We start from the raw sequence: 27,887 nt of genomic DNA, 5'->3' as shown, positions 1-27,887 counted from the left end.
TGGGTGGAAAGTCCCCCAATGGGAGATGGCAGAGCCTGGCCTGAGAGGGAGCAGCTGGGGGCTGGGGCTGGCTTGAGTCTCACCTGACCCCAGGGAGGACTTTATTCTTGTCCCTGAGGCATATGGCTGGAACCTTGGGCATAGCAGGTGGATAGAATGCAGCTTGGAGAGGCCTGGAGTCCCCGGGCTGGAGTGGCAAGGAGGGAGAGGCAGGGTGGGCCCCTCCCAGCCTGGCCTCTCCCACTCCCTGGCTGCAGAGGACTGTAGTCCAGGGCGGGCTGGGCAGCCAGTGGCTTGGAGCTCAGTCCTGTCTGTGCTTCCCAACCCTGCAGTGCGCAGAGAACACCAAGTTCCTGGTGCAGGCCTCCTACCTGGAGATCTACAATGAGGACGTGCGGGATCTGCTAGGAGCAGACACCAAGCAGAAGCTGGAGGTGGGTGCACGGGTGACCGAAGGGGGGATGCTGCTCCTGCCCCAGGGTTCTCGTGCCAGTTCACACTAGGTGGGGACTTTGAACTTGCACTTTGGAGTGTTCTCAGTCAGATTTCACGGTGCAGGGGAAGTATAATGGGCCTCCCCGACCACTGGGCGACGAAGAGAAGACTGAATGTCTCCCAGGTGCACCTGCTCAAATACGGAGTTGGTGATAGGCGTCATTGGACTAAAGCCTTTCTCTGCTACTCAGGAGTGTCAGGGAATCTCCAAAGGCCCCCTGTGCTGAACAAAAGGCCATAGCAATGGTCACCTGTTAAGCACTTCCTGTCTACCGGCTATTGGCAGCACATCCTCCTGCTTCCTGCTCAGTCACCTGGTTGGTGGCTGAGATTCCATGCTGCCAGCATGGGGAGGGGCTACAGAAACCTCCAGACTGCCAGCATGGGGAGGGGACACGGAGATCCGGAGCATCACACACCCCATTTTATAGAAGGGTTCAGATGTGGGACCTTATCCCTCTGGGCAGGAGTCCCGCGTGGACCCAGCTCTAGTGGCGGTGGCTGTGTTGAGAGTAGGATGGAGATCTGTGCTGGGGTGGCACTGCAGAGTGGAGCCTCAGGGGCACAGATCGCTCAGAGCAGCCAAGCTTAGGGCTGGCTCTGTGGGCGGTCACTGCACACTGCCTGTCTTTTGTCCCTGGCCTCTAAGTGGCCAGATGTAGGGAGCAGCAGAGGGAGGTGTGTTACCTTCCTCCTGTCACCATAGGTGGACCAGGCTGGTCCCTTGGGAACTCCAGTGAAGTGGAAAGACCTACCAGGACTGGGCAGCCAGTGAGTGGCCAGGCTGGCTCTGCTTGGGGTTGTTTGGCCTGCACTTTGGTGAGCAGCCTTGGTCATGTCTCTTATGTGGGGTGAGCCTGGAAGAATAGACCAGCAGTGGTGCGGGGAGGGGTGCTGATACAAATCCATGGCCAGAATTCTGGTGGGCTGTCCCTTTCCTGCAGCTCTGATGCTGCTTGTCTGGCCAGGCAACCGGGGCCCCCAGAGGCCTGTGGGTGGCCTAGGGCCAGCCCACCTCCGTGGGGAATCCTTAGTCCTCTAGGAGTAGCCAGCTGGGAGGGTGCTATGGAGACACTGGCTTTACCCAAGGGGAGCAGACTCAGAAAGAGGAGGCGACTTGCTGCGGCCACAGGGCTGGGAGCTAGACTCCACGCTGGACCTTGGCCATGATCCCCAGGCCATGCCCCGTCACTGCTGTGGGCTGGGGAGCCTGACTGGGGGTCCTGACTGGGAGGGTTCCCCATTCTGCAGTGACCCTCAGGGCCGCTCATGTCCTGCTCAGCTCACCCCTTGCTGCCTGCCAACCCAGACCATCCATGCCCTCACCCACCTCCTGTGGACCCAGGGCTGGGTGAGCTGGGCTGCCAGGAACTGCCCATGACCACTCCTCCAGGGGGCACCATGAGTCTGGCCCATGCCTTGTGGAGGACATGCAGGGGGACACAAAGGCACGGGTACTTTCTCATCCTTTGCCACAGAGAGGGGAACAGAGGTTCCATGCATGGCCTATACACGGCCAGCCGCTGCATAGCTGGTAGAGCAAGGCTGTGCCTTTTGGGCCGTGTGCTCTCGGCGTGGGCCCTGAACCTGCTTGGCACAGACCTGCCTGCAAGAGATCGGGGAAGCAGAGTCTCATGTCTGCTGCAGCCGCTAAAAACCTCCATCATACAACTCATGTCAAGGCAGAACAAGTCAATCATTCATCTCAGCTATATGTTGGCAGCGAAATATGGGGCAAACGGAGACTTTATGATGGACCATATCAATCAGTGGTCAACCTCATCGAGTGCAACTGGCAGCGATTCATAACTGGAGAACTATTAAAGCCACTTGATCAAATATCTCAGAGCATGCCCCACATCCGGGACTTGGGGTGGGCGGGAAACCGGGTGGGGCTTCTCCCTCAATATCCCCCTTTACCTCAGATACATGATGGAAACAATATGGACATAATAGTATTACCCACTTCCCTATACCCCCTGAACCTGTTTTTTTTTTTAACCGCAATTAACTATGTAAAGATTGTCAACAACAATAAAATAAAAGAAAAAAGAAAAAAAAGTCAAAAAAAAAAAAAAAAAAGAACTCATGTCAAGGGCCTGCCTGCTCCCCCAACCTACAGATGTGGATCATGGTCCATCTCTGTCCTTGCCACTTCCCAGCTGGTTGTCATAGCAACCCTGCTGTGGCCCCAGCCCAGCTAGGATGAGCAGTCACTGAGGAGCTGTGCACTGGGGGTGGCCACTTCTCAATGGAGCCCTGCCTGGGGGGTGGGGTTGCTGGGCAGGGCACTCCTTGGGGTCCCCTCAGGTATGGGGGTGGGGAACAGAACCTCCTGCACCAATGATACAGCATCGAGAGCCCCACAACCCTGTACAGGGGTGCATCTTCTGGGGCTTCCCAGGCCTATGTGACCTACCCCGACACAGGTGCACCAAACTGCTGTTTAGACCCACTGTTGGCCTCATGCGCAGGGCAGTCTCATGCAAGTAGAATGTGTCATTCCCATTTCACGGGCAAGGAGACTGAGGCATAGAGAGGCAGGTGGCACCACCAGGTTTCCAGTCTGAGTCTAAAACAGGGAACTGGTGCAGCTGGGAGCCCCTCTCACTGGACCTCTGTGCCAGGTGGGGTCCCAGCTTCTGGAGGTGGCAGGGATCGCACCAACCAGCCCTCCAGCAGCCCTTGAATGGTGTGGGGGCAGCTGGAGGGGCTGCCCTGCCCCCCACAACCCTGCTTCCTGCTTCTGTTGCCTGTGCATCTCCTCCCAGGTCAAGGTCAGCCTTTTGTCTTGCTGAGGCTTCAGCCTGTCTCCGCCCAGCCCCTGAAGTCTCCCACTGCTAGGGCCCCACCATAGCTATGACCTTCAGCAAGCTGTTCAGCCTTACTGTACCTCCCTGTTTGCCCTGTGCCCCAGGTCCACTCCTTGGGCTGGGCCCCTCAGATGGGAGGCCCTAAAGTGCCTGGAGCGAAGCATTGGCGTCTTCTGTGCTCAGGTTGGCACAGCTGTTGGCATCCCTGGCACTGTGGGCTATGGCAGCAAATGGCCAGTCACCTGCTAGGGTCCCAGGAGTGAGGGCAGCTGTCAGGCTAAAACCCACCTTTCCAATGGTGACACTGCAGCTTCGGAATGGCAGCTGGCATTTAGGGGACACTTGTCCTATGCCAGAGGCACCATGCCAAACCAGCAACACCCCTTATTTCATTGGATTCTCACCATGTCTGGATGAGATGGTTCTCTCACACCTATTGTACAAATGTGGAAACTGAGGCCCACGCTGAGTCACAGACCAACGTCCCACAAGAAGGAGGCAGGAATAGGGCAGCTTGGAATGACTGCCCAGGGACATGGGACGAGCCCACCGAGGCTGCAGGTGTGGTCTGGGTGGAGCTGGGTGCAACTGCACCCCCCAGGCAGGAGGCCCCACCCCTGAACAGTCCCTCCCGCCTGCTCGCAGCTGAAGGAGCACCCGGAGAAGGGCGTGTATGTGAAGGGGCTGTCCATGCACACGGTGCACAGCGTGGCACAGTGCGAGCGCATCATGGAGAGGGGCTGGAAGAACCGCTCGGTGGGCTACACCCTCATGAACAAGGACTCCTCGCGCTCCCACTCCATCTTCACCATCAGCATGGAGATCTACGCTGTGGGTATGTGGCAGGGCAGGCCCTGAGCCAGTCCCACTCCTGGGGGTGGGTATGAGTGCAGTCAGGAGCTAGGAGGGGAACCGCCAGAGGACGCCCCCACGGCCATCACAGCAGCAGTCCCCTGGCTACTGTGAGCCCGCAGTCTGTGGTCATTGCCCCAGGGACATGACAGTCGCCCCACTCCCCAAGGCAGACCACTGTCCACATCTTCCAGGGTGGAGTCGAGGTTGCACAGCCAGGAGGTGTCCAAGCTGGGCTTCCATCTGGGGGTTTCCCAGGCGTGTATCACTGAGACCCTACCCTTAGGCTGCCCCAGGCTAGAGTTGTGGGAACCTCAGTGAAAGGAAGGCTGATCTGGGGCCATCCGCAGGTGCAGGTGCTGTGCCCTGGGTCCCACCCCACAGCCCTGGGCTGGGCAGGCCCCGTCCGTCTGCTTTTACTGTGGAGAAGCTGAGGCTCACAGCCACCCGGTGCACTGCTTGTCTCAGCTCCTCTAGCCCAGGTGGAGCCCACGTCTTCCTGACACCCCAGCTCCCCTGTGACCCCTGCTGCTGCTGTCCCCAAGGTGGCGGGAGACCCAGAGAGTTGGGAGCAGACACCTAGCAGAGTCAGCACCTGGGGCCGAGGTCACCCCCCCTCCCTACACCTGCTGCTGGCTGAATGCTCCCCAGGGGTGTGCCTCTGCGGAGGGAAGGATCAACCTCGTCATAGCTGCCTGTGAGGTGGCTGGGGGAGGGACAGGGACGGAAGTGGGCAGGTGGGAGGGTGGTGTCCCTCTGGGGGTTTGTAGGAGAGGGTGACAGACAATTAACAGATGTAAAAGCGATTACTGTTTATTTTTAATTGGAAAGGCAGATATACAGAGAGTAGGAGAGACAGAGAGAAAGATCTTCCATCCGCTGGTTCACTCCCCAAGTGACTACAACAGCCAGAGCTGAGCCGATCCAAAGCCAGGAGCCAGGAGCCTCCTCCAGGTCTCCCACACAGATGCAGGGTCCCAAGGCTTTGAACTGTCCTCTACCACTTTCCCAGGCCACAAGCAGGGAGCTGGATAGGAACTGGAACAACCAGGACAGGAACTGGCACCCATATGAGATCCTGGCACAGGCAAGGCGAGGATTTAGCCACTAGGCTATTGCGCCGGGCCCAGCGACTGTTTTCATTATAAAATATCCAAGCTCCACAAAGATAGAAATCGGAGGGGAAATGAACCGGCACAGCCAGCTCTCACATCAGAGCACACTCTGCTTTGCTCTTTTTTTTTTTTAAGGTTTATGTATTTGAAAGACAGAGTCACAAACAGGGAGAGACAGAGAGACACTGAGGGAGAGACATGGAGCTCATCCATCTGCTAGTGTACTCCCCAAATGGTTCCAGCCAGCGGGAGACCCTGCCCCTGCCTCTCTGCCCCCACAGCTGGGGCTTTGGGCCTTGTTTGCTGAGTGGGACATGGGCGCTGTTGCCCTCCCTCACGTGGGGGCAGTTATAGGGCTGCCCAGGGACAGGGAGCGACAGAGCACTCGCCAGGTGGGCACGGGCCCTGGGCAGGTCCAGACCTGGGCTCAGGGCACCTGTGCTGAGAGGAAGAGAGCAGGCTTTGAATCCAGTGAAGTTGTCCCCCTCAAGTGTCACAGCTACTGAGGGACAGGGTCAGCATGGGACCCTTGAAGTCCACAGCCCCCAAGCTACCTGGTGCAGCCCACCACGGCTGCTGTGCTACCGCTCTGCACGCCAGGGCTGTTGCACCCTGTGAATGTGCTGCTGCCCTAGCTGCTCCCGTCCCAGCTGCTGACCCTCGGGGGGAGCTAGAGCTGCTCTCCTTGGCTTGGTGTGCAGAACTGAGGACCAGAGAGGTAGCCCGGCTACCTCCTCACCCTCCGCCTCAGGCCTGGAGGAGGATGAAGGAGCTGCTGGGGGAGCCAGAAAGAACCTCTATCCCGAGAACAGCCTGTGCTCTGGGCCCTGTTCCCCGGGATTGGGCCACCTTGCGTTTGATCTTGACCCTAGTAGTGAAAGACCCCCGAAGGGTACTTTTAGGGAGGCCCCTCCCAAGGAACAGCGAGACCACTTGTACGGATGCAAACAGCAAGAGGTTTATTCAGATACACAGGTACCTGGGGCGACAAAGTCTCTTGGAAGACTTGCGCGCCTTAGGTTGGGGTCTAGGGGTTTTTATAGGGTAGGGAGGCAAAAAAGCACAGTACAGAAGTGAGATGCATAGTTACAGGATTCTGATAGGCGAAGTCTAATAATAGCTAAGTTGGCGCTGAATTGGCGCTGAGTTGGCGCTGAGTTGGCTCTCTTTCTTAACGTTTCTTCCCTCTTTTGGGGCCAGATGTTAGACCACAAATGTGTGACAAGCGTGTGACAAGCTAGTCCTGACCTCGCCTGCTTTCTTTTCAGAGATCCTGTTATTTTTAGTTAAAGCCTTGCAAAATGGCATTTCTGCTGTTAAAGTTCATGGTTTTTGGTGAGGGTCTTTCATTCCCCCATTTCTCTTATAACTTAAATGGAATCTTCCATTTAAACTCGTTAAAAATTTTTTAATTCTATCTGTCTAAGCTGATGGTACTGTTGGGTCAGGACTAGTGCTTGAATAACTGATAACCTGCCTTTTATAAACTGAACTAGGTAATTTAAAATACATGGTCCAAACAATAATATTAATAGAAGAATTAATAAGGGTCCTAAAAGAGTTGATATCAGGGTGGTGAATCACGGGGACTTTTGAAACCATGATTCAAATCATCCCTGCTTTTTTTAATGTTTATATAAAAACAATGTTTTCCTTTAAAAACTACACACAGGCCAGAGATGTTTCAGGTGGGGAACTGATACGCCAATGTCACCCTTGTCCCTAGGAAGAGACGTGCTCTGGTGAATCCAAGACATGGCGGAGACCCAGAATACCCTAACTGTCTATTACCCAGTCTAACTCCTTTTATATTTTGCCCCCCAGAAGAAGTGACCTTAACTGCTGTTAGGGGGACAGGGACGTCGTTCGTTCTTAACTGCTTCTTGCTGACAGAGGACGGAGTTTAAGGGCAGCAGTTAGGTACTCCTCTGGGGGGGGGGTCAGTCTAAGGGTCCCCGGTAGAATGTAGAAGTCATTGGAGGTGCCTGGTAGAAGTCATTAGAGGTGCCTGGCATGTTGTCTGGGCTCTGGGTGTTTCTTTTTGTTGAAGTCTAGATGATAAAACAAAGGCAATTATAATCTTTTTCAATCTAATACATTGTGAGTTCAGTTAAAAGTACTCAATGAATTTGACAGAACACATGAAACTCCTTATCATCGTAATTAAAGAAGGGCGGAGTTTGTCTTTAATCAAACCTAGAATGCATGGCAGAATTCTGGTGTGGCCCCCCTCAGGTTGTGAAACCACCGCAGCACTAATGAGGGGCACAAACCCACATCACTCCATTTTAACAAGGGCCGAGATGACCCTCATTTTAGCTTCCATGCCAAGCAGAGTCCAAAAAGGGCCCTTTCTCATTTCCTCCATGTCTATCTTTTCCGCAGCCCTAACTCCAGGTCTGTCTGTCTGCTGTATGGGGAAGGGAAGGGAAGGGAAGCCCGTGACTATGACTCCCTGAAACAAAGGCCATCCAAGTTCCTTTTATATACTTGGCACAGTTATTCCTTCCCTGAAAATCGGCGAATCTAACAATAGGGAACAGGCAAATATTAGATTTTTTTAAAACAATTATACTTTACCAATTGTTGCAAGCCCTAAGAGATTCAGGATGACACACATAACCTAGAATATAAAACACAGCACTGAAGACATTTTATTGCAAGACCTACTAGTCACAGTGTAGATGGCAAAAGATTAAAACAGGTTTTCATTTGCGGTAACTCAGTAGTTTGTAGCATTCCAACAAGAATTTACAGAACTTTACACACTTTAAGCCAGAGACAAGCAATATACTGGTTATAGTCTAACAAGCTATGCACTTGCAATTCAAGAATACAAGAATCTTAAGTAGGAGAGCAAACAGATTCCAAACAGTTTGGCAAGGAAGTCATGAGCTCTGCTTTAGAGTACTCGGGGTGTCCTACCCTAGGAAGGCTTAGTTATGGCGCTGGTTGAGTAGTCATAGGCCAACTAACTTATAGGCCACTGGTAGTCACTGTATTTCAAGCTCTTCTTATTAATAAGGCTTTTTGGATCCACAAGACACTACTTAGAGAAATCTATGAATATTAATAATATATTTTTCTAGTAACTCTGAAGTTACAGGTCCTGCATGGGAAGTCAGTACACAGTGACTCTAATGAATTTAATAAATTAGCACTCTTATGTGTGACGTCAGTGATCACCTGAGGCTCCGACACACGATGGTTAGGCTGTGGAAGCCTCTTGAATTCACAGCACTCCCAGTATTCTTAGACAAGGCCACACACAAAGTGGAAGTTCTCTCCTCCATTGAGAGAAGAGCACAACCATCTTCCATGGCTGCTTCTTTGCACTGGGGCATGGACCACAGAGGTCCTTCATGGAGGGACACTCTTTGCAGCAGTGTCCTGGCTTTCCACACCTGATATGCTTGCTCTCTTGCTGGCTCTCTTCTGTCAGACCAGAATGCCTTTGGGCTGATTCTGAGGCCACTGAGTGCCACTTAAGTTAGTCAGTCTATGAGTCTGCTGTAAGAACCGTTTCCCATGTTGGAGCATTTTAACATTGCCTGACATCTGAGTTATCATAGCCATGCATTTTACCACTTAGTTTATGAGGATTTGGCATTCTATGGTATTTTGAAACGGTGCCCTTAGCAATAAATCCATTTGAATGCATATAGAACTATACAACTGAACAGACTTCATAGATCCTGAGAAAACAGAAACAGACATGACTCTTCAAGAGCCCAATTATACATCCATACATTATTTTTAAAAGGATTTAGAACAACACCACAACCAGATGATCATTTAGACATCAGAAGGGAAGGCTTGAGGAATTTACATATGGCCTGTTAGTTCCTATTCCTCTTTCTGGAAGAAAAAGCACCTCTTCTTGTCTTTTTTAATCTGTTATGTGAACTGAGGACCCGGGAGTTTCTTTTTGTATAAATTTTCACATTAATCATTCCTGGAGCCTTTCTGACAGAATTGTAACTAATGCTCGCTTTTCACTGACAAGGCTTCTATAAATTATTTTTATAATCAAACTTTTTTACACAACTATCTTTATTAACTAAATATATATTTTTAACAAATATTCTTATGTTTTTGAGACTCCCAGGGGCCCATCTAGGAATTCCAAAATCACAAGAATTTAACAAACAATTAAATTACCTTACTGAGACACAAAATATGCCTTTCTTTGGTCAATCACCAAAGGCAGATATAACCTTAAACACAGGAATTAATGCATAATCACATTACCTCTAAAAACTTAACAAATTCAAAAATTGGAATAACAAAACTTATTAAAATGAAGCTGGATAAACAATTGACAAACCATTAACCGTCCTTTAAACTTGAAACTTCCATTGTCAGATATTCAGGAGCACTTCCATAGATGTGCACTTCACAGGCATTTTGTAAACAGATTCAAATATCAGCATATATTAGACATTAATATTAAATACATAAACAATACTATAACGATATCTTAAAAATTATAGCCAGATTAATATCTGAAATCTCTTAATTTGTACTTCTTTCTTAACATGCTTAAACCTTTAGATATTTTACTTTACCTGTCCCTTTGCATCTTATAATAGCCATACTTCTATAGGATAAAATATTTTAACAATGATGCTCTTTTCAATAATTCTCGTACCATAATCTTCTCACCAAGAACACATTTCAGACTTGCCACCATCCTTCATTTTACATTTTGAAACATTTAAAACTCCAAACCAAAACATTTTCTAAATAAAAACAGATTAAATTTTAAACACAATTGCTTCAGGCAATCTTCAATTATATATGGTCAATCTATGAAAACATTTTAAAATGCGAACCCACATGGACACCAGAAGTAATTACCTCTTTCCGGCTAATTTGGGAACTTTTCTATTTTTAAGAATCCCAATGGCAAGGACAAAGGCCAGGCTCCAAGCATGCCCCTTCTTTTTTTTTAGGTCCTGGAGCATCTTTTTATCTTCTGTTTTATTAAAATCAAGGATATATAGAATTCCAGGCTTGGCTATTATCTTAGGAGGTTATCTAAGAATTTACTGAACTTAGTTAACAGGTTAGTCATCAATAAAATGCTATTCTCTAACAAGGGATCAAAATTTAATTTTAATTCTATTACTTTAAAGATTAAAGACTTAAAAAATACACACAATATAAACAATTTTACTATACATCCTTTAAAAATTCATCATTTTCTTATAAAACAAAAATTGCAAGTTAAAACACAAATAATCTCACAACTTAATACAGCTTCATAATTAGAACAACTTGGCCAATAGACATAACCAATCAATATATGCATTAGCAGCTTTTTAGAATTTTAACAAACACTGCTCTAGGTATAAACACTTAGACCAGATCTGATCAGAGCTAGAATAGCACTATAAACCAATAAATAGTTAAACTTCAAGACCAAAGAGCAACAAAAGCAGAGGAAAACATTGCAGAACACTGAAAGCTCATCACTGAAGCCAATTGCAATAATACAGAAAAGCCTCAATTCCGCACATATTATAACCTTACAAATATTTATTTACTTTAATAGAACATATGAAACAACAAACTTGGCACAATTATATAACACTATCACATTATAATTAAATTATCCAAATTTCTCCTCTATCTTTGAGCGGTCCAGGGATCCTGCTGGACATCTCAAAGTCAGAAGGCTTAGTTTAAAGTTTTGAGGAACTTAAATGCCCAATTGAGTTCAACAAACAAGTCTTCTTTCGGCCAGCCCACTTTAAAGGTGGGCCATTCCGCAGAGCAGTGTCTGCCAAGATTTTCTTAAACCTGGAGGGAGAGATTATGAGCCCTCAACTTCAGTCCAATGGTTAAGAGTCAAATTAAGGGGTGCTGTCACAATCTGTCCCATTATTATCATCACAATAACACTCAAAAAGAGACAATTAACAAAACACACAAATAACAGACCACAACAGAGACAGAACAACCTCGCGGCGCGGCTTCGGCGCAAAACCGAAAGCAAAACCTCAAATGGAGATCGTAATGAGAGTCCAGATCTCTCGTCTCCCAAACGAACCGCGTACCCTTCGGACAGTGGGGGAGCCCCAAAGAGTCCTACTCTGGTCGGGTTCACAAAATTTCAAATGGGCCACTGCCACTGGCCCCAAATATCCCCGGGATGTCTCCCAGGGCTGCGGTCGGGAGTCCGAGCCCGTCGGCTCCTCCACGGCTCCGCCAAATACAAAGCGACACGGCCGAGTCGTACAAACGCAAGCACAATATTTATCAACACACACACACACAGAGAACGAGACAAAATTTAAATGCTGGCCAGCTTACCTCCTGGAAATGGTTCGGTGGTCCCTGGGCAGGGGTCTTTCATCCCGGACGAGCCCCCAAATGAAAGACCCCCGAAGGGTACTTTTAGGGAGGCCCCTCCCAAGGAACAGCGAGACCACTTGTACGGATGCAAACAGCAAGAGGTTTATTCAGATACACAGGTACCTGGGGCGACAAAGTCTCTTGGAAGACTTGCGCGCCTTAGGTTGGGGTCTAGGGGTTTTTATAGGGTAGGGAGGCAAAAAAGCACAGTACAGAAGTGAGATGCATAGTTACAGGATTCTGATAGGCGAAGTCTAATAATAGCTAAGTTGGCGCTGAATTGGCGCTGAGTTGGCGCTGAGTTGGCTCTCTTTCTTAACGTTTCTTCCCTCTTTTGGGGCCAGATGTTAGACCACAAATGTGTGACAAGCGTGTGACAAGCTAGTCCTGACCTCGCCTGCTTTCTTTTCAGAGATCCTGTTATTTTTAGTTAAAGCCTTGCAAAATGGCATTTCTGCTGTTAAAGTTCATGGTTTTTGGTGAGGGTCTTTCATTCCCCCATTTCTCTTATAACTTAAATGGAATCTTCCATTTAAACTCGTTAAAAATTTTTTAATTCTATCTGTCTAAGCTGATGGTACTGTTGGGTCAGGACTAGTGCTTGAATAACTGATAACCTGCCTTTTATAAACTGAACTAGGTAATTTAAAATACATGGTCCAAACAATAATATTAATAGAAGAATTAATAAGGGTCCTAAAAGAGTTGATATCAGGGTGGTGAATCACGGGGACTTTTGAAACCATGATTCAAATCATCCCTGCTTTTTTTAATGTTTATATAAAAACAATGTTTTCCTTTAAAAACTACACACAGGCCAGAGATGTTTCAGGTGGGGAACTGATACGCCAATGTCACCCTTGTCCCTAGGAAGAGACGTGCTCTGGTGAATCCAAGACATGGCGGAGACCCAGAATACCCTAACTGTCTATTACCCAGTCTAACTCCTTTTATATTTTGCCCCCCAGAAGAAGTGACCTTAACTGCTGTTAGGGGGACAGGGACGTCGTTCGTTCTTAACTGCTTCTTGCTGACAGAGGACGGAGTTTAAGGGCAGCAGTTAGGTACTCCTCTGGGGGGGGGTCAGTCTAAGGGTCCCCGGTAGAATGTAGAAGTCATTGGAGGTGCCTGGTAGAAGTCATTAGAGGTGCCTGGCATGTTGTCTGGGCTCTGGGTGTTTCTTTTTGTTGAAGTCTAGATGATAAAACAAAGGCAATTATAATCTTTTTCAATCTAATACATTGTGAGTTCAGTTAAAAGTACTCAATGAATTTGACAGAACACATGAAACTCCTTATCATCGTAATTAAAGAAGGGCGGAGTTTGTCTTTAATCAAACCTAGAATGCATGGCAGAATTCTGGTGTGGCCCCCCTCAGGTTGTGAAACCACCGCAGCACTAATGAGGGGCACAAACCCACATCACTCCATTTTAACAAGGGCCGAGATGACCCTCATTTTAGCTTCCATGCCAAGCAGAGTCCAAAAAGGGCCCTTTCTCATTTCCTCCATGTCTATCTTTTCCGCAGCCCTAACTCCAGGTCTGTCTGTCTGCTGTATGGGGAAGGGAAGGGAAGGGAAGCCCGTGACTATGACTCCCTGAAACAAAGGCCATCCAAGTTCCTTTTATATACTTGGCACAGTTATTCCTTCCCTGAAAATCGGCGAATCTAACAATAGGGAACAGGCAAATATTAGATTTTTTTAAAACAATTATACTTTACCAATTGTTGCAAGCCCTAAGAGATTCAGGATGACACACATAACCTAGAATATAAAACACAGCACTGAAGACATTTTATTGCAAGACCTACTAGTCACAGTGTAGATGGCAAAAGATTAAAACAGGTTTTCATTTGCGGTAACTCAGTAGTTTGTAGCATTCCAACAAGAATTTACAGAACTTTACACACTTTAAGCCAGAGACAAGCAATATACTGGTTATAGTCTAACAAGCTATGCACTTGCAATTCAAGAATACAAGAATCTTAAGTAGGAGAGCAAACAGATTCCAAACAGTTTGGCAAGGAAGTCATGAGCTCTGCTTTAGAGTACTCGGGGTGTCCTACCCTAGGAAGGCTTAGTTATGGCGCTGGTTGAGTAGTCATAGGCCAACTAACTTATAGGCCACTGGTAGTCACTGTATTTCAAGCTCTTCTTATTAATAAGGCTTTTTGGATCCACAAGACACTACTTAGAGAAATCTATGAATATTAATAATATATTTTTCTAGTAACTCTGAAGTTACAGGTCCTGCATGGGAAGTCAGTACACAGTGACTCTAATGAATTTAATAAATTAGCACTCTTATGTGTGACGTCAGTGATCACCTGAGGCTCCGACACACGATGGTTAGGCTGTGGAAGCCTCTTGAATTCACAGCACTCCCAGTATTCTTAGACAAGGCCACACACAAAGTGGAAGTTCTCTCCTCCATTGAGAGAAGAGCACAACCATCTTCCATGGCTGCTTCTTTGCACTGGGGCATGGACCACAGAGGTCCTTCATGGAGGGACACTCTTTGCAGCAGTGTCCTGGCTTTCCACACCTGATATGCTTGCTCTCTTGCTGGCTCTCTTCTGTCAGACCAGAATGCCTTTGGGCTGATTCTGAGGCCACTGAGTGCCACTTAAGTTAGTCAGTCTATGAGTCTGCTGTAAGAACCGTTTCCCATGTTGGAGCATTTTAACATTGCCTGACATCTGAGTTATCATAGCCATGCATTTTACCACTTAGTTTATGAGGATTTGGCATTCTATGGTATTTTGAAACGGTGCCCTTAGCAATAAATCCATTTGAATGCATATAGAACTATACAACTGAACAGACTTCATAGATCCTGAGAAAACAGAAACAGACATGACTCTTCAAGAGCCCAATTATACATCCATACATTATTTTTAAAAGGATTTAGAACAACACCACAACCAGATGATCATTTAGACATCAGAAGGGAAGGCTTGAGGAATTTACATATGGCCTGTTAGTTCCTATTCCTCTTTCTGGAAGAAAAAGCACCTCTTCTTGTCTTTTTTAATCTGTTATGTGAACTGAGGACCCGGGAGTTTCTTTTTGTATAAATTTTCACATTAATCATTCCTGGAGCCTTTCTGACAGAATTGTAACTAATGCTCGCTTTTCACTGACAAGGCTTCTATAAATTATTTTTATAATCAAACTTTTTTACACAACTATCTTTATTAACTAAATATATATTTTTAACAAATATTCTTATGTTTTTGAGACTCCCAGGGGCCCATCTAGGAATTCCAAAATCACAAGAATTTAACAAACAATTAAATTACCTTACTGAGACACAAAATATGCCTTTCTTTGGTCAATCACCAAAGGCAGATATAACCTTAAACACAGGAATTAATGCATAATCACATTACCTCTAAAAACTTAACAAATTCAAAAATTGGAATAACAAAACTTATTAAAATGAAGCTGGATAAACAATTGACAAACCATTAACCGTCCTTTAAACTTGAAACTTCCATTGTCAGATATTCAGGAGCACTTCCATAGATGTGCACTTCACAGGCATTTTGTAAACAGATTCAAATATCAGCATATATTAGACATTAATATTAAATACATAAACAATACTATAACGATATCTTAAAAATTATAGCCAGATTAATATCTGAAATCTCTTAATTTGTACTTCTTTCTTAACATGCTTAAACCTTTAGATATTTTACTTTACCTGTCCCTTTGCATCTTATAATAGCCATACTTCTATAGGATAAAATATTTTAACAATGATGCTCTTTTCAATAATTCTCGTACCATAATCTTCTCACCAAGAACACATTTCAGACTTGCCACCATCCTTCATTTTACATTTTGAAACATTTAAAACTCCAAACCAAAACATTTTCTAAATAAAAACAGATTAAATTTTAAACACAATTGCTTCAGGCAATCTTCAATTATATATGGTCAATCTATGAAAACATTTTAAAATGCGAACCCACATGGACACCAGAAGTAATTACCTCTTTCCGGCTAATTTGGGAACTTTTCTATTTTTAAGAATCCCAATGGCAAGGACAAAGGCCAGGCTCCAAGCATGCCCCTTCTTTTTTTTTAGGTCCTGGAGCATCTTTTTATCTTCTGTTTTATTAAAATCAAGGATATATAGAATTCCAGGCTTGGCTATTATCTTAGGAGGTTATCTAAGAATTTACTGAACTTAGTTAACAGGTTAGTCATCAATAAAATGCTATTCTCTAACAAGGGATCAAAATTTAATTTTAATTCTATTACTTTAAAGATTAAAGACTTAAAAAATACACACAATATAAACAATTTTACTATACATCCTTTAAAAATTCATCATTTTCTTATAAAACAAAAATTGCAAGTTAAAACACAAATAATCTCACAACTTAATACAGCTTCATAATTAGAACAACTTGGCCAATAGACATAACCAATCAATATATGCATTAGCAGCTTTTTAGAATTTTAACAAACACTGCTCTAGGTATAAACACTTAGACCAGATCTGATCAGAGCTAGAATAGCACTATAAACCAATAAATAGTTAAACTTCAAGACCAAAGAGCAACAAAAGCAGAGGAAAACATTGCAGAACACTGAAAGCTCATCACTGAAGCCAATTGCAATAATACAGAAAAGCCTCAATTCCGCACATATTATAACCTTACAAATATTTATTTACTTTAATAGAACATATGAAACAACAAACTTGGCACAATTATATAACACTATCACATTATAATTAAATTATCCAAATTTCTCCTCTATCTTTGAGCGGTCCAGGGATCCTGCTGGACATCTCAAAGTCAGAAGGCTTAGTTTAAAGTTTTGAGGAACTTAAATGCCCAATTGAGTTCAACAAACAAGTCTTCTTTCGGCCAGCCCACTTTAAAGGTGGGCCATTCCGCAGAGCAGTGTCTGCCAAGATTTTCTTAAACCTGGAGGGAGAGATTATGAGCCCTCAACTTCAGTCCAATGGTTAAGAGTCAAATTAAGGGGTGCTGTCACAATCTGTCCCATTATTATCATCACAATAACACTCAAAAAGAGACAATTAACAAAACACACAAATAACAGACCACAACAGAGACAGAACAACCTCGCGGCGCGGCTTCGGCGCAAAACCGAAAGCAAAACCTCAAATGGAGATCGTAATGAGAGTCCAGATCTCTCGTCTCCCAAACGAACCGCGTACCCTTCGGACAGTGGGGGAGCCCCAAAGAGTCCTACTCTGGTCGGGTTCACAAAATTTCAAATGGGCCACTGCCACTGGCCCCAAATATCCCCGGGATGTCTCCCAGGGCTGCGGTCGGGAGTCCGAGCCCGTCGGCTCCTCCACGGCTCCGCCAAATACAAAGCGACACGGCCGAGTCGTACAAACGCAAGCACAATATTTATCAACACACACACACACAGAGAACGAGACAAAATTTAAATGCTGGCCAGCTTACCTCCTGGAAATGGTTCGGTGGTCCCTGGGCAGGGGTCTTTCATCCCGGACGAGCCCCCAAATGAAAGACCCCCGAAGGGTACTTTTAGGGAGGCCCCTCCCAAGGAACAGCGAGACCACTTGTACGGATGCAAACAGCAAGAGGTTTATTCAGATACACAGGTACCTGGGGCGACAAAGTCTCTTGGAAGACTTGCGCGCCTTAGGTTGGGGTCTAGGGGTTTTTATAGGGTAGGGAGGCAAAAAAGCACAGTACAGAAGTGAGATGCATAGTTACAGGATTCTGATAGGCGAAGTCTAATAATAGCTAAGTTGGCGCTGAATTGGCGCTGAGTTGGCGCTGAGTTGGCTCTCTTTCTTAACGTTTCTTCCCTCTTTTGGGGCCAGATGTTAGACCACAAATGTGTGACAAGCGTGTGACAAGCTAGTCCTGACCTCGCCTGCTTTCTTTTCAGAGATCCTGTTATTTTTAGTTAAAGCCTTGCAAAATGGCATTTCTGCTGTTAAAGTTCATGGTTTTTGGTGAGGGTCTTTCATTCCCCCATTTCTCTTATAACTTAAATGGAATCTTCCATTTAAACTCGTTAAAAATTTTTTAATTCTATCTGTCTAAGCTGATGGTACTGTTGGGTCAGGACTAGTGCTTGAATAACTGATAACCTGCCTTTTATAAACTGAACTAGGTAATTTAAAATACATGGTCCAAACAATAATATTAATAGAAGAATTAATAAGGGTCCTAAAAGAGTTGATATCAGGGTGGTGAATCACGGGGACTTTTGAAACCATGATTCAAATCATCCCTGCTTTTTTTAATGTTTATATAAAAACAATGTTTTCCTTTAAAAACTACACACAGGCCAGAGATGTTTCAGGTGGGGAACTGATACGCCAATGTCACCCTTGTCCCTAGGAAGAGACGTGCTCTGGTGAATCCAAGACATGGCGGAGACCCAGAATACCCTAACTGTCTATTACCCAGTCTAACTCCTTTTATATTTTGCCCCCCAGAAGAAGTGACCTTAACTGCTGTTAGGGGGACAGGGACGTCGTTCGTTCTTAACTGCTTCTTGCTGACAGAGGACGGAGTTTAAGGGCAGCAGTTAGGTACTCCTCTGGGGGGGGGTCAGTCTAAGGGTCCCCGGTAGAATGTAGAAGTCATTGGAGGTGCCTGGTAGAAGTCATTAGAGGTGCCTGGCATGTTGTCTGGGCTCTGGGTGTTTCTTTTTGTTGAAGTCTAGATGATAAAACAAAGGCAATTATAATCTTTTTCAATCTAATACATTGTGAGTTCAGTTAAAAGTACTCAATGAATTTGACAGAACACATGAAACTCCTTATCATCGTAATTAAAGAAGGGCGGAGTTTGTCTTTAATCAAACCTAGAATGCATGGCAGAATTCTGGTGTGGCCCCCCTCAGGTTGTGAAACCACCGCAGCACTAATGAGGGGCACAAACCCACATCACTCCATTTTAACAAGGGCCGAGATGACCCTCATTTTAGCTTCCATGCCAAGCAGAGTCCAAAAAGGGCCCTTTCTCATTTCCTCCATGTCTATCTTTTCCGCAGCCCTAACTCCAGGTCTGTCTGTCTGCTGTATGGGGAAGGGAAGGGAAGGGAAGCCCGTGACTATGACTCCCTGAAACAAAGGCCATCCAAGTTCCTTTTATATACTTGGCACAGTTATTCCTTCCCTGAAAATCGGCGAATCTAACAATAGGGAACAGGCAAATATTAGATTTTTTTAAAACAATTATACTTTACCAATTGTTGCAAGCCCTAAGAGATTCAGGATGACACACATAACCTAGAATATAAAACACAGCACTGAAGACATTTTATTGCAAGACCTACTAGTCACAGTGTAGATGGCAAAAGATTAAAACAGGTTTTCATTTGCGGTAACTCAGTAGTTTGTAGCATTCCAACAAGAATTTACAGAACTTTACACACTTTAAGCCAGAGACAAGCAATATACTGGTTATAGTCTAACAAGCTATGCACTTGCAATTCAAGAATACAAGAATCTTAAGTAGGAGAGCAAACAGATTCCAAACAGTTTGGCAAGGAAGTCATGAGCTCTGCTTTAGAGTACTCGGGGTGTCCTACCCTAGGAAGGCTTAGTTATGGCGCTGGTTGAGTAGTCATAGGCCAACTAACTTATAGGCCACTGGTAGTCACTGTATTTCAAGCTCTTCTTATTAATAAGGCTTTTTGGATCCACAAGACACTACTTAGAGAAATCTATGAATATTAATAATATATTTTTCTAGTAACTCTGAAGTTACAGGTCCTGCATGGGAAGTCAGTACACAGTGACTCTAATGAATTTAATAAATTAGCACTCTTATGTGTGACGTCAGTGATCACCTGAGGCTCCGACACACGATGGTTAGGCTGTGGAAGCCTCTTGAATTCACAGCACTCCCAGTATTCTTAGACAAGGCCACACACAAAGTGGAAGTTCTCTCCTCCATTGAGAGAAGAGCACAACCATCTTCCATGGCTGCTTCTTTGCACTGGGGCATGGACCACAGAGGTCCTTCATGGAGGGACACTCTTTGCAGCAGTGTCCTGGCTTTCCACACCTGATATGCTTGCTCTCTTGCTGGCTCTCTTCTGTCAGACCAGAATGCCTTTGGGCTGATTCTGAGGCCACTGAGTGCCACTTAAGTTAGTCAGTCTATGAGTCTGCTGTAAGAACCGTTTCCCATGTTGGAGCATTTTAACATTGCCTGACATCTGAGTTATCATAGCCATGCATTTTACCACTTAGTTTATGAGGATTTGGCATTCTATGGTATTTTGAAACGGTGCCCTTAGCAATAAATCCATTTGAATGCATATAGAACTATACAACTGAACAGACTTCATAGATCCTGAGAAAACAGAAACAGACATGACTCTTCAAGAGCCCAATTATACATCCATACATTATTTTTAAAAGGATTTAGAACAACACCACAACCAGATGATCATTTAGACATCAGAAGGGAAGGCTTGAGGAATTTACATATGGCCTGTTAGTTCCTATTCCTCTTTCTGGAAGAAAAAGCACCTCTTCTTGTCTTTTTTAATCTGTTATGTGAACTGAGGACCCGGGAGTTTCTTTTTGTATAAATTTTCACATTAATCATTCCTGGAGCCTTTCTGACAGAATTGTAACTAATGCTCGCTTTTCACTGACAAGGCTTCTATAAATTATTTTTATAATCAAACTTTTTTACACAACTATCTTTATTAACTAAATATATATTTTTAACAAATATTCTTATGTTTTTGAGACTCCCAGGGGCCCATCTAGGAATTCCAAAATCACAAGAATTTAACAAACAATTAAATTACCTTACTGAGACACAAAATATGCCTTTCTTTGGTCAATCACCAAAGGCAGATATAACCTTAAACACAGGAATTAATGCATAATCACATTACCTCTAAAAACTTAACAAATTCAAAAATTGGAATAACAAAACTTATTAAAATGAAGCTGGATAAACAATTGACAAACCATTAACCGTCCTTTAAACTTGAAACTTCCATTGTCAGATATTCAGGAGCACTTCCATAGATGTGCACTTCACAGGCATTTTGTAAACAGATTCAAATATCAGCATATATTAGACATTAATATTAAATACATAAACAATACTATAACGATATCTTAAAAATTATAGCCAGATTAATATCTGAAATCTCTTAATTTGTACTTCTTTCTTAACATGCTTAAACCTTTAGATATTTTACTTTACCTGTCCCTTTGCATCTTATAATAGCCATACTTCTATAGGATAAAATATTTTAACAATGATGCTCTTTTCAATAATTCTCGTACCATAATCTTCTCACCAAGAACACATTTCAGACTTGCCACCATCCTTCATTTTACATTTTGAAACATTTAAAACTCCAAACCAAAACATTTTCTAAATAAAAACAGATTAAATTTTAAACACAATTGCTTCAGGCAATCTTCAATTATATATGGTCAATCTATGAAAACATTTTAAAATGCGAACCCACATGGACACCAGAAGTAATTACCTCTTTCCGGCTAATTTGGGAACTTTTCTATTTTTAAGAATCCCAATGGCAAGGACAAAGGCCAGGCTCCAAGCATGCCCCTTCTTTTTTTTTAGGTCCTGGAGCATCTTTTTATCTTCTGTTTTATTAAAATCAAGGATATATAGAATTCCAGGCTTGGCTATTATCTTAGGAGGTTATCTAAGAATTTACTGAACTTAGTTAACAGGTTAGTCATCAATAAAATGCTATTCTCTAACAAGGGATCAAAATTTAATTTTAATTCTATTACTTTAAAGATTAAAGACTTAAAAAATACACACAATATAAACAATTTTACTATACATCCTTTAAAAATTCATCATTTTCTTATAAAACAAAAATTGCAAGTTAAAACACAAATAATCTCACAACTTAATACAGCTTCATAATTAGAACAACTTGGCCAATAGACATAACCAATCAATATATGCATTAGCAGCTTTTTAGAATTTTAACAAACACTGCTCTAGGTATAAACACTTAGACCAGATCTGATCAGAGCTAGAATAGCACTATAAACCAATAAATAGTTAAACTTCAAGACCAAAGAGCAACAAAAGCAGAGGAAAACATTGCAGAACACTGAAAGCTCATCACTGAAGCCAATTGCAATAATACAGAAAAGCCTCAATTCCGCACATATTATAACCTTACAAATATTTATTTACTTTAATAGAACATATGAAACAACAAACTTGGCACAATTATATAACACTATCACATTATAATTAAATTATCCAAATTTCTCCTCTATCTTTGAGCGGTCCAGGGATCCTGCTGGACATCTCAAAGTCAGAAGGCTTAGTTTAAAGTTTTGAGGAACTTAAATGCCCAATTGAGTTCAACAAACAAGTCTTCTTTCGGCCAGCCCACTTTAAAGGTGGGCCATTCCGCAGAGCAGTGTCTGCCAAGATTTTCTTAAACCTGGAGGGAGAGATTATGAGCCCTCAACTTCAGTCCAATGGTTAAGAGTCAAATTAAGGGGTGCTGTCACAATCTGTCCCATTATTATCATCACAATAACACTCAAAAAGAGACAATTAACAAAACACACAAATAACAGACCACAACAGAGACAGAACAACCTCGCGGCGCGGCTTCGGCGCAAAACCGAAAGCAAAACCTCAAATGGAGATCGTAATGAGAGTCCAGATCTCTCGTCTCCCAAACGAACCGCGTACCCTTCGGACAGTGGGGGAGCCCCAAAGAGTCCTACTCTGGTCGGGTTCACAAAATTTCAAATGGGCCACTGCCACTGGCCCCAAATATCCCCGGGATGTCTCCCAGGGCTGCGGTCGGGAGTCCGAGCCCGTCGGCTCCTCCACGGCTCCGCCAAATACAAAGCGACACGGCCGAGTCGTACAAACGCAAGCACAATATTTATCAACACACACACACACAGAGAACGAGACAAAATTTAAATGCTGGCCAGCTTACCTCCTGGAAATGGTTCGGTGGTCCCTGGGCAGGGGTCTTTCATCCCGGACGAGCCCCCAAATGAAAGACCCCCGAAGGGTACTTTTCTTTTAGGGAGGCCCCTCCCAAGGAACAGCGAGACCACTTGTACGGATGCAAACAGCAAGAGGTTTATTCAGATACACAGGTACCTGGGGCGACAAAGTCTCTTGGAAGACTTGCGCGCCTTAGGTTGGGGTCTAGGGGTTTTTATAGGGTAGGGAGGCAAAAAAGCACAGTACAGAAGTGAGATGCATAGTTACAGGATTCTGATAGGCGAAGTCTAATAATAGCTAAGTTGGCGCTGAATTGGCGCTGAGTTGGCGCTGAGTTGGCTCTCTTTCTTAACGTTTCTTCCCTCTTTTGGGGCCAGATGTTAGACCACAAATGTGTGACAAGCGTGTGACAAGCTAGTCCTGACCTCGCCTGCTTTCTTTTCAGAGATCCTGTTATTTTTAGTTAAAGCCTTGCAAAATGGCATTTCTGCTGTTAAAGTTCATGGTTTTTGGTGAGGGTCTTTCAGTAGATCATGTGGATTTGACTTTGGTGAATCATGTGTTCTCTCTAGGCCCGGTGTCCTCCTTTGTCACTTGGGTACCATGGTGGCACCTCCCAGGGACTCCTCTCTCACTGAGTGATGACCCCACCGCACCTGGCCACTCTGTCTGCAGATGAGCGGGGCAAGGACCACCTCCGCGCTGGCAAGCTGAATCTGGTGGACTTGGTGGGCAGCGAGTGGAAGTCCAAGATGGGAGCCACCAGGGAGTGGCTCAAGGAGGCCACCAAGATCAACCTGTCCCTGTCAGCACTAGGCAACGTCATCTCGACGCTGGTGGACGGGCGCTGCAAGCACATCCGTACCACAACTGGAAGCTCACCCGGCTGCTACAGGACTCGCTGGGCGGCAACACCAAGACGCTGATGGTGGCCTGCCTGTCGCCTGCTGACAACAACTACGACGAGTCCCTGAGCATGCTGCGCTATGCCAACCGGGCCAAGAACATCAAGAACAAGTCACGCATCAATGAGGACCCCCAAGGACGCGTTCCTTCGCGAGTACCAGGAGGAAATCAAGAAGCTCAAGGCCATCTTGGCCCAGCAGATGGGCCCTGGCGGCCAGACAGGTAGGCTGCCGGGCGGTGGCAGCCGGCAGAGGAGGCGGGAGCTTGCCCCTGATTTCCTGCCCCCACTTCTCCTGATTCCATGTGGGCACAGCTTTCCCTGTTTGGTTGTTTTGTTCATTTTATTTGAAAGAGAGATCTTCCATCCACTGGTTTACTCCCGAAATGTCAGTGACAGCTGGGCTTGGGTCAGGCCAAAGGCAGGAGCCCGGAACACAGTCTGGTTCTCCCTGCATAAGTACTTGAGCCATCACCTACTGTCTCCCGGGGCAAGCATTAGCAGGAAGCTGGCATTGGGAAGATAACCAGAGCTGGACCCAGGCACTCCAATACTGATGCAGGCTTCCCAAGCTCCCACTGTCTTACCTGCTGTCCCGGAGGCTCACTCCTGGGCACAGCTTGGCAAGAGTCAGATGCAGCCCTGGCTGGAACAGTCACGTGGAATGTGTCAGTGATCTAAGGAAGTGGCCCTGCTCTGGTATGTCCCACCAGCCACAGGCCCTGTCACCCGCTGCCTGCCCCACTGCACCTCCGTCATTCCCTCTGTGCTGGCTGTCCCCAGGGCAGTGTCGTGGTGCTGGGCTGCATGGCTGCTGGCTGGCTGGCTGACTCCCCCACGTCCCACCTTGCTCTGAGCAAGGAGGATGTTGCTGCCATGTGCACCCCAGGTGCGTGGGCTGCCATTGGACAGAGGGATATCAGGCCATTGTGCTGAGCCGGGCCTGCCAAATCCACATGATCCACTAGGGTCAAGATCAGACGCAAGGTGGCCCAATCCCGTGGAACAGGGCCCAGAGTACAGGGCCCAGAGCACTGCCGGATCTGCTTCTCTGTCTTGGGGAAGTGAGTGTGCGAGAGCCGGGTCTGTCTGCCCATCTGTCAAGCCCCGTGCCATCTCCATCAGCTGGTCTGCTCACATGTCCTCCTGCCTGCCTTCTCATCCACGCCATGGTTTGTCCATTTCCTTCCTTCACCACACACCCACCTGCTCCTCATTTGTTCCACCCATGCAGTTACCAGACCCCACTGCCCTCCCAGCCCACCCTACAGTCCATTTATCCAGTCCAACCTCCTCACTCCAGTCCAACCTCCTCCCCCATTCATTCATTCATCTATTCCCAGTTCCTGAGCTAAATGTTTTAGCAGGCCCTAGGGCAGACCCCCGCAGTGGGCAGAAAGGGGTGGGTGGCCAGGTCTGTGCGGGGTGGGGTGTGGTTAGCCCCAGCTGGCTTCACGGAGGAGACAGTGACTAAGCCTGTGAGGACGTGGGGCTGTGAGTAGCCGGTGTGCGTGCTTAGGGCTTCGAGGTTCCTCTGGGAAGACCCACAGGCTGCTAACTTTGGGCGGAGGGGGGGACTGGCAGAGTGTGGAGAGGGGAGGGCCTTGAACCCTCCAGGAGGAATTCCACTCTGGCCACCTGCCTCCCTCTTCTTTCCTTTCTCCCCTTTGCCCAGCTCCCCCCCCCCCGCAAGGGCAGTAAGTTGGAATGGTGAGAGGTCCCAGGAGTGGCTGGGGAGGCTGTGTCACTGGGTCCGCTAACACTGAGGCCTTCCAGGGTCGCTGCTCCGCGGCTACAGCGAGCATGGCAGTGAGGGCAGGTGGTGAGTGAGATAACCAACACCAGCTCACCACCCCCCACCGGCTCCGCAGGCCCCTGGGGCCCCAGTCCCCACTGTGAAGCAGTGGAAAGCACTGCCCCAGGATGGCCGAGGCTCATGCTGCCCCAGTGTCCTGCTGCTATCCGCACCTGCTGATGGTGTTGCATGCCCATGGTTCTGGCACCTGCGGCTCTGGCACCCACCCTGTGTCCTGTCTGCGATGACCTCAGCCCTCATGGGCATATCCAAGCGAGCATGTGGTGACCCTTGCATGAGATCCTGCAAGCCGTGTGTGCCTCCCTCTCAGCTGCTCTTCCCTGTTCTCCCAGCCCTACTGTCTGGCCAGGAGCCCCAGAGTCATGGCCAGGGTGAGGAGAAGCTGATCCCACCTGTGAGCCAGCATGACGCTGAGGCTGAGAAACAGCTCATCCGGGAGGTGAGGCCCGAGCAGGCACAGTGGGGAGAGGGATGGGGATTGGGAGACGCCGCCTCCTCTCCATAGGTAGCATTCCTCCTTCACTGCTGTCGCTATCCTCTGCACCTGCAGGCCCACTGTGTGGATGAAGCTTCGAGATGCCATGACTTGTCCAAGCTCACGTGGCTACGGAGGGCAGGTCCCAGGATTTGAACTTGGGGTCCTGAGTCCAGCCTGCAGGCCATGCCACTTCAGAGCCTGCATGGGAGAGAACAGCAGGGTGCGAGGCTCCTCCAGGAGCCCTGGGGATGGAAGCAGAGAGGGCCTCCTGGCTGTGGGAGAGGCTGTGAACAGGCTGGGGCGTCCAACAGAGCAGCCTCTGGCCAGTGGATGAGGGCAGACTTAGCCTCTGGGGACCCAAGGGCCTCCCAGCCTCCCTGGGGAGCTGCGGGGCAGGGGTCACTGCCACAGCCTCTCGTCTCTGGCTTTCTGGACACCCCTCCCTTTCGAGGGCTGCCCCTGAGACCTTCATGTGGGGAACTGGGCACCACCCCTCCCCTGAGCACCCTGACTCTTGCAGGGACAGTTTGGTTCCTGCCACTCAACATGACCTCAGTTGGGGTTAACCCTCAGACCCTGAAGTCTTTCAGGCTGTAGGGGCCAGGGGCCCCCGGTTGGGGGAAGCACAGTAGGTGATGCTTAGGGGAGCTTGAGGTTCTGGGAGGCTGGCTCCTGGGGAGGGCTCCCAAGGAGGAGGCATGATGAGTGGCAGAAGTCCACAGACAGGAGAGGCGGGGCATGGCAGCAGCAGCCACTGTGGGACCTTGTTCAGCCTTTTCCATGTAGAGTGGCTGGCGCCATCTCGTGGTCAACCTGGAGAACAGCGCTGCTGCCAGTCCACTGCTTAGGAGAGATGGGGCAGGAGGCCAGAGAGGGGAGGGTCTCGTGCCTTGGGCATGAACCAGGCTGCCTGCCATCCTCCAGCACAGCACGTTGATAGCAAGAGCCCCCCCGCCATTGCTGCCTCGCCACCGGGATTCAGTTGACTGCCCCAGGGGTCTCTCCTGGGAGCCCTACTTGGAGGAGTTGGCGAGGGGACTTACCGGGGGCTGGGCTTTCCTGTCCATTACAATGTAAGCAGGAGGCACAGCCCTAGGAGGCAAGGGTCCAGGGAGGAGGCGCAGGCCCAGGGAGGAGGCCTCTCGGCAGGGAGTGGTGTGGTCAGGAACGAGTAAGCTATGAGTTCCTGTGAGGGGTGCTCTGACCTGTATGGACAGGATGGGGGAAGGGCAATGAGAGTTGACCAGAATATTCCCATCTTGCTGTCTTGTTTTGTGGCCTGGCCCTGGCAGGCTCTGAGACCCTGGGCAGGCTGCTGGTGGGCATGGCGCCTCTGGGCCCTCACCTGTAGCACACACAGGTGCCCGGCAGCTGTCCCACAGCTGCATGGGGTGGGCAATGCGACATGTGGGACATCTCTTTTTGGGATGTGCAGTGAGGACCAAGCAAGAGGAGGGGCAGGTGTGCTGCAGCCCCTTCATCCTTAGCATGTTCTGAGCCTGCTTGGCATGAGGCCTGGAGGGGCGCATGGAGCCAGGAAGCTGACGTTTTGGTGCTGGAAGTGAGAAGTGGGCAGGTGGACGTGGTCTCAGGGAGAGAGGTTGAGGCGTGGGAGGCAGGTGGGAGAGCATCTTGCCTTTGAGGCAGGCTGGACGCCAGACGGCTCATCCAAGGGGAGCGTGCGGGCAGTGGAGCTGCAGGTGGAGCTGAGGGGCTGTTACCTGTGCAGTAGCACACAGGAAGTGTGAGGGAGTGAAGGGGCCAAGGCAGAGGAGGAGGGTGAGGGCTGGGGTGGGTCCTGTGATGGGAGCCCTGCCTGCAATCTGGGGCCTACGGTTAAAGGTGAGGAGGGATAGTGGTGCTTCTGTGTGTGCATGAATACATGTGTATTCGTGAGTATATGTGCATGTATGTTTGCATGCTAGCACGTGTTAGCATGCATTGCACACTTATTAGCATATGCGCACCATGCATGCATACACACATTGCCATAAGCATCGTGTGCTGATTACGTGTGTATGCGCAGGTGTTGTTCTGTATGCATCTGTGTCCATGTGTGCACCTGCCAGTATGCAT

At 47.1% G+C, this 27,887-nt stretch overlaps 1 pseudogene; it reads left to right on the top strand.

The window, feature by feature from the left end:
* The window catches only part of LOC131478259 (kinesin-like protein KIF17), a 43,733-nt pseudogene that overhangs the window by 510 nt on the left and 15,336 nt on the right, over positions 1 to 27,887 (top strand).

Source organism: Ochotona princeps, chromosome 2, assembly GCF_030435755.1.
Source record: "Ochotona princeps isolate mOchPri1 chromosome 2, mOchPri1.hap1, whole genome shotgun sequence".
Taxonomy (NCBI): domain Eukaryota; kingdom Metazoa; phylum Chordata; class Mammalia; order Lagomorpha; family Ochotonidae; genus Ochotona; species Ochotona princeps.
This window is presented reverse-complemented; position numbering and strand designations above follow the sequence as displayed.